Here is an 8325-nt window from a genome sequence, read left to right on the forward strand (position 1 = left end):
ACTACTACAAAATGGAGTATTAGACGGTGTTGAAGTTTTATTTTAGACGGGGTTAAAGCAATAACATCGTCTTAAAATCAATATCCATATGACCATTGTGCTGTTTTGATTAAAATATTCAAGAAAATTCAAAAAAACCCCGTCTAATGGTTAAACACCGTCTTATACTATTTTATGCAACCTTTAGACGGTGTTGTCATAAACACCGTCTTATAAATATCATACACTTTAATTAAAATACATCCGGCGGCAAATTTTCCCTCCATTGAGTGTTTTCATTCTCCTCAAATCTCTTAAAATCTGCCTTTCCCCACATCTCCTAAATATAATTCTCCCCCAAATCTTTCAAAGGCCATTCATCTTCACCACAAAGAACCACCGTCTTCACTTGTGACCGTCTGCCACTGCTAGAAACGAACCGCCATTGACGACTCTTCTTGAATCTGGGCTTGTGTCGAACCGTCTTCAATGAGCATGTGTCGAATCTGCGTGAATCTGGTCTTTTTTCGAATCCGTGCATTCACCTGTGATCCTCTGCCCCTTTCATCATCACCACAACGAGCCTGTGTCTAATCCAATGAATCAACGGTACCAGATCTAACACTCTTTACACTTTCAGCTAGTTTAATTTTTTGCGGTTGTTAATCTGGAATGATTCATTGATTTGGTGTGATTTAATTTGAAATTAAACTTTCATCTAGGGTTTGGAAGAATTGGTCGATTGGTGGCTAGGGTCGCCTTGCAGAGAGTTGATGTTGAGCTTGTTGCAGTTAACGACCCTTTTGTCTCTGTGGTGTACACGGTTTGTAAATTTTATACACTGTTTTCTGTTACGGATGCTTTTTTGTTCATTTATACAGACATACAGTTGTGTAATTTGAGATACAAGAGAGATTTAAAGTGATTTAAGAGAATTAAATTACTTTCATTATTATTGTCCTCTCAGTATAGCTAGATCTAATTTTAATTTAATGTACTAGAAAGTTTAACTGTTTAAGAAAGTTGAGGTTAGGTTATTCGTGGTGCTAGTTGATATCATACTTGTTGTATAATTGGTCTAGAACAAGTAATTTCAAATAGATAACAAACCTGGAACCCGAATTGAAATTGCAAAAGTTATGATAAAACCTGGATTAATCTCTGAATCGTATGAGAACTATCAGATAAACCTATTTGCGGGATACACGCAATGATTTATCGGATTAGACAGAGATCACTCTTGTTGGAATTGGATTTGATTGAATCTGTGAATATCAAAAGCATAAAACTGTAACCGTATTCTGTTTCTTTGTGCGTTCCTGTATATTGTGGTCGAGAGAGAAACAAAAGTCTTTTCCAGACTTCATATATGGCCTGTTTCCAAAATTAACGTTTATGGATTTATCATTGTTTATGGCCCAACAAAACATATTTAATTGTTTTGAAACAGCCATCATGGCCTCACAAACATACCAGCGTACAGGGCTTTAGTCCCAAACAACCAATCCATTTTTCATGTGTTAAAGTAATTAATGGGCTTTAATAAGGCAGTAATAATATAATATATAGTATATAAGTTAAAAACCATTAATTAGAAACTAATTATTAGTTGCAAGGCCCATGTAAATTATTATTTACATAATAAACTCAAATAATATTAGGATTAAATCGAGCCCGTACTCCCGTGTCACCTAACCCGTTTAATCTCTAACGTTATTTCCTCGATCAACAAGTTAATCCAATACCCTAAAATATTTGTCGATAACACTAAAATAACCAACATTCCTCCCCCATTTTAGTGGTATCCATGATTAACTTAACCTTCCTCACAGAAACACAAACGCATGCATAATGAAAATGTCCTGAGGATTGAATTTTCACTTAGTATATTACACGATACAAATATTAGAATAACAGGGTGTCTCTATGGATTGAACCCATGTTATCCATTTAAATACATGTAGGTAATATACACAAACGTTTACAAATCCAAATTCCACTTGACACAATGTTTTACTAGCCTGTGTCCTAATCCTTCAAAGAATATATCAAAGCTCAAGTCCAAAGCTTCTTGAAGCGGCTAAACTTCATATTCTTATAGGTAGTTCATTACTCTTGCACCTGCACTGCAATTTATCAATGAACTATTAAGAAGTTCAACTTCAACCTACTTTATCTTGCAGTCTGAACACATACCTTGGGATGATTTGCTAATGTGTTCCAATATCGTTATGACAAGCTTTCCGCATTGAATTCTGCATCTAACGTTGTATTAGATGGGAATTGGGTGTCTTGACATAAGATATTTAAAATGGACTTTAAACCCATCCCTTTAGCTGATTTTTTCACGAGATCTCTTCCTAACCCTTTGGTTAGATGATCAGCTAAATTAAGCTCAGATCTAACAAACTCAACGGATATCACTCCATTCATGATTAATTCTCTAATCATACTATGTCTAACATCTAAGTGTCTAGACTTCCCATTGTACACTTGACTATATGCCTTAGGCAATGTAGCTGCACTATCGCACCTGATAGAGATTGGTGATATCGGTTTCGACCACAATGGAATCTCATAGATCAAATTTCTGAGCCACTCCGCTTCTTTACCAGCTGCAGCTAGAGCCACAAACTCAGATTCCATAGTTGAGTCAGTGATGCAAGTTTGTTTCTTTGAAGCCCAGGAGATAACACCTCCACCAAGTAAGAACACCCATCCACTTGTGGAGGAATGATCTTCCTTATTGTTTATCCAACTTGCATCAGAGTACCCTTCTATAACTGAAGGAAAACCTAAATAGCATAAACCAAAGTGCATGGTTCCTTTTAGGTACTTAAGCAGTCTGTTCACTGCTTGCCAGTGTTGAGCACTAGGATTACTAGTAAATCTGTTCAACTTACCCACAACATAAGCTATGTCAGGCTTTGTGCTAATCATAGCATACATCAAGCATCCAATGACCTTAGAATACGCTAATTGTGAAACTGAATCACCAGAATTGGGCATTAACCGGATGCTCGGGTCTAGAGGAGTGCTAACAGGAGAACAATTATAATGATTGAATTTCTTCAACACTTTCTCAATGTAATGAGACTGTATCATGGTTATACCATTGTTACTCCTTTTAATCCTTATTCCAAGGATCACATCCGCCTACCCCATATCCTTCATTTCAAAATTCGAAGACAACAGTTTCTTTGTCTTATCAACCTGATCTTGGTCAGTGCCAAAGATCAACATATCATCTACATATAGACAAATAATCACTCCTTTACCAGAAGATTCAAATCTACTGTAGACACACTTATCAGCCTGGTTTAGAAGAAAACCATGAGATAAGATCACCTTATCAAATTTTTTATGCCACTGCTTAGGTGCTTGTTTCAAACCATATAGTGATTTGATGAGTTTACACACCTTGTGCTCTTGTCCAGGTAATACAAAACCCTCAGGTTGTTTCATGTATACCTCTTCATCCAATTCACCATTCAAGAACGCAGTCTTGACATCCATTTGGTGAATTACCAAGTTGTGAATTGACGCAAGAGCTAAAAGAAGTCTTATGGTGGAAATTCTTGCAACAGGAGCATAAGTATCAAAGAAATCTATTCCTTCCTTTTGTCTAAAGCCTTGGATAACCAACCTGGCTTTAAACTTATCTATGCTACCATCAACTTTCATCTTTCTTTTAAAAATCCATTTGCAACCCAGAGGTTTGCAACCAGGAGGTAAATCAGTCAATTTCCATGTATTATTATGCATGATAGAATCCATCTCATCTTGGATGGCTTCTTTCCAGAAAGCAACATCCCTAGATGCCATTGCCTGACTGTACGTCTTAGGATCCTCCTCAATATTGAAACAATATTGATGCTGATGTTCAACCTCGTTCCTGGTTCCTTCCACCAAATAAAGATGAAAGTCAGAGCCAAAAGACTTGGCTTTCCTGACCCTTGTACCTTTCCTGGGTTCAGTACTAGAAGATGGTACATCTTTGGTACCAACAGAGTTACTACCAAACTCAGTTACAACTGATGTTTTCAAACTATAAGGCATGTCCTTTAGTCTAGGCACAGAAGAAAATCTATCCTCATTGCCAAAATCAGCAGTTCTTGATTCAATCACAGTATGAACAGAAACATAGTCATTCGGTTCTGTAACATAGAACCTATGAACAGGGGAATGCTCACCATACCCAATAAAGATGCAATCAATGCCTCTTTCACCTATGTTTCTCATTTTTGGTTCAGTAAGCTTTACAACAACTCTACAACCCCAAACTCTAAGATGACTCAAGTTTGGTGCCTTTTTGTACCAGAGTTCATATGGGGTTACTTTAGACTTTTTATTAGGAACTCTATTCAACAAATAACAGGCTGTTAACATAGCCTCACCCCAGAAACCTTCACTTAACCCAGAATAGGATAACATGGAATTAACCATTTCTTTCAAAGTCCTATTCTTCCTCTCTGATACACCATTTTGTTGTGGTGTATAAAGAGCAGTGGTTTGATGTATTATACTAGTAGACTGAAAGTAAACTGGATCATAATACTCTCCACCTCTATCAGTACGAAGGTTCTTTATCAAACAACTTTGATGTCGCTCTACCTCTTGTTTATAAATTTTGAATTTATCAAGAGCTTCATCTTTTGAATGCAACAAATACACATAACAAAACCTAGAGGCATCATCAATAAAAGTAACCACATACTTTTTATTTCCAAATGAGGGCGTACTATGAAAGTCACATAAATCAGAATGAATTAATTCTAATACCTTAGAATTCCTTTTAACATCTTTAAATGGTTTCCTAGTAATTTTAGTCAATTTACAAGTATGACATTTACTAGAGTTTTGCAGGTATTAGGCTCATTTTAGACATATCTTTCATCCTATAATAATTAACATGACCTAATCTAGCATGCTATAAACGTGAATCATTCTTAACATTACTAGAGGATGTAGATGCCATACAAACAGATTCAATAGCAGACGGGACATTAATATTGAGCATGAACATGCCATTACATAAATATCCAAATCCAACAAAGGTTCCATGTCGAGACAAGATAAACTTATCTGACTCAATGACCTGTTTATAACCACAATTGTTTAGTACAATTCCGGATAAGAGATTCTTTCGAATCCCCGGTACATACAACACATTATCTAACAACAAGTGTTTTCCAGACGTGAATACAAGTCTAACTTTTCCAACTCCTTTGATGGGCTCGGTTGCAACATTTCCCATCCTTAGTACAGATCCATCTTCAATTGGTTTGAATTCCTCAAACCATTTGAGATCCTTGCAAACGTGACTCGTAGCACCCGAGTCAACCCACCATGCAAGCATATCATCTTGTACATAAAATGATTCAGAAATAAATGATACATAATTCTCAACCGAATTATGTTTATAAACCATTGGACCTTTTGAGTCCAATAACAAACCCGAAGACTGGGTTTCATTTATTTCACACCTCAATGGGATTTTTCCTACTTGTACACTTCTTATGTTTGTACCATCACAGCTAGTAGGCTGCACCTTTGTATTGAATTTGTTTGATTTAGAAACATTACCTTGTATTTCTTTATTATTCAAATCACAAAATAAATTTTGTTTCGTTAAATCAAATCCAATTTTTGTGTTTTGTAAATAATTAACATGTCCCGAATGACAAATTGAATCAACTACAAAACTCATAGGTTTTGTCAAGCTTAAAGTAGGATTAGTCAGCGTACCGTGTGGAGCATTTGGATCTTTTGACACACTTGGACCCGCTATGTTGGCCTCGTTTCCAACCGCAAGCTTTACGCGACAATTTTTCCTAAAATGCCCAGGTTTTCCACATCTCCAACAACTCCCTTTTGGTTTCTTGTTGGAATTATTAGTGTCCCGATCAAGCTTTCTTTTATTTCCCATAAACTTTTCTAATATAGTAAATTTACTAGACATGTCAAGAACCTATTACGCAGTCGCAATGTGAATCAATAATCGGTTTTGAAATTAATAGTGATAAAAAGATGAAGAATCAACTTTTGAATTTAACTCAAGATCAAAACCAACAATACTGTTCGGTTAGTGAATCCCAATAAATAATTTAATCCATGAATTCACATATCCCAAATTCAAACCTTTTTTTTTTTAAATTCTATGTACAGCCGTGAACTCGTGAATTCCAAATAAATGAAATCCCAATATTTTTGCAACCAAAATTCAATTTCAAGGCCTGTAAAGCAATAGACTCTATCCCAAAATTCTAACTCCTAATTTCAAACAGGTTCAGCGTCCACCATGAATTTAAAATTCAATTCCTTGTGATTTAAACAAACAATTGTAACCAAATCACAATATATTTCGACAATTAATTCTAAGAACCCACAATTTCAAAACTTAGGAAACTAGAGTTCTAGAATTAAAACTTGTGAAAACAAGATAAACAAACCCAAATTAACCACTAGAACGTGTGAATAAGGGTTAATTCACAAACTACAAAACATAAAAATATTCACTGTAGAATATTTTTCAAACTTGAAATCACAACCAAAGACCAAATTGAACCCTATAATAGGTTTATCTTTGTTGTATAATTGGTCTAGAACAAGTAATTTCAAATAGATAACAAACCTGGAACCCGAATTGAAATTGCAAAAGTTATGATAAAACCTGGATTAATCTCTGAATGGTATGTGAACTATCAGATAAACCTATTTGCGGGTTACACGCAATGATTTATCGGATTAGACAGAGATCACTCTTGTTGGAATTGGATTTGATTGAATCTGTGAATATCAAAAGCACAAAACTGTAACCGTATTCTGTTTCTTTGTGCGTTCCTGTATATTGTGGTCGAGAGAGAAACAGAAGTCTTTCCCAGACTTCATATATGGCCTGTTTCCAAAATTAACGTTTATGGATTTATCATTGTTTATGGCCCAACAAAACATATTTAATTGTTTTGAAACAGCCATCATGGCCTCACAAACATACCAGCGTAAAGGGCTTTAGTCCCAAACAACCAATCCATTTTTCATGTGTTAAAGTAATTAATGGGCTTTAATAAGGCAGTAATAATATAATATATATATAGTATATAAGTTAAAAACCATTAATTAGAAACTAATTATTAGTTGCAAGGCCCATGTAAATTATTATTTACATAATAACTCAAATAATATTAGGATTAAATCGAGCCCGCACTCCCGCGTCACCTAACCCGTTTAATCTCTAACGTTATTTCTTCGATCAATAAGTTAATCCAATACCCTAAAATATTTGTCGATAACACTAAAATAACCAACAATACTGAAGTTAAGAGATATGAATCGGATCTCATTGTCGAAAGTGTACAACTAGTTTCTGTTAACAGGCTAAGGTTTTGTAAGTTGTACACATATTGTGAGAGAGCATAATGTTTTGTTTTGGTAAGGTGTAATACTAGAGTCATAGATTATCCGGTTTTTTAAAAAACTTGTATGAATATAGATTTGAGAAAAATTTACAAGTACATATAGTTTTGTAATAAATTTGACATATTAGTGTAAGGTGTAATGTCTTTATCTATCTTTTGGCTAGCAAGCACATCCGGGATGCACAGCTGTTGATGTTGTTCTCTGTATATTTGTGCCAACTACCAAGATAATTTGTTTATTCATATTTGTCAGCTCATATCACTAATGGTTGTGGATGTAGGATTTGAACAAGCGCCATCACCCATTAGACTTAAATACTTTAAACTTATTGACTTCTCTCCTGGTGAGAAATATTTGGTTACTTGCAGTAGTCATGAACCAAGCAACCCTCGCGACACTCATGTGAGAACACCATTCTTTTATCCATTTTTAGGGATTATTATAATATTTATTCGTTAACGACTGTATGATTCGCTAATGATCAGAGAGTAGTGCTTAACATATTTGATGTGAGAACTGGAAAAATAATGAAAGGTTTCAATGAAAGGGCAGATGAGTTTGTGTTTGGAGAAACTGGCGGTTTCACTGGGGTTTCTTGGCCTGTTTTCAGGTAATAAATTAGTACGATTAAGCTAATTCTTTTTGCATACATGTGTTGAGATGACACACTACCAAACATCTTTTACAATCCCTTTTATTATAGATGATTCAGTATGTCTAACAGAATCCGATCCCTGAATCATATTCGATAAATATAACAATGAGGATTATATGCAGTTTTCATGGAGGCCACAACCGCCATCCTTGTTGTGTCCCAGAAGGAGGAAGAAATATTGAAGAAGCAGGAAGAAATATTGAAGAAGCTTAAAAAATACAGTGAAAAGTATGAGATTGAGGATCAAGACATATTAGATCAAAGTATGAGAT

At 35.1% G+C, this 8325-nt stretch overlaps 1 long non-coding RNA gene across 1 annotated transcript; it reads left to right on the forward strand.

Annotated features, from left to right (window-relative positions):
• The first annotated feature begins 311 nt into the window (after window positions 1–311).
• Window positions 312–7975, forward strand: LOC118481189. The gene is made up of 4 exons (XR_004864772.1): window positions 312–588; window positions 702–802; window positions 7679–7800; window positions 7884–7975. It is a non-coding gene; the product is annotated as an uncharacterized LOC118481189 (long non-coding RNA).
• Window positions 7976–8325: the final 350 nt, after the last annotated feature.

Source organism: Helianthus annuus, chromosome 8, assembly GCF_002127325.2.
Source record: "Helianthus annuus cultivar XRQ/B chromosome 8, HanXRQr2.0-SUNRISE, whole genome shotgun sequence".
Taxonomy (NCBI): domain Eukaryota; kingdom Viridiplantae; phylum Streptophyta; class Magnoliopsida; order Asterales; family Asteraceae; genus Helianthus; species Helianthus annuus.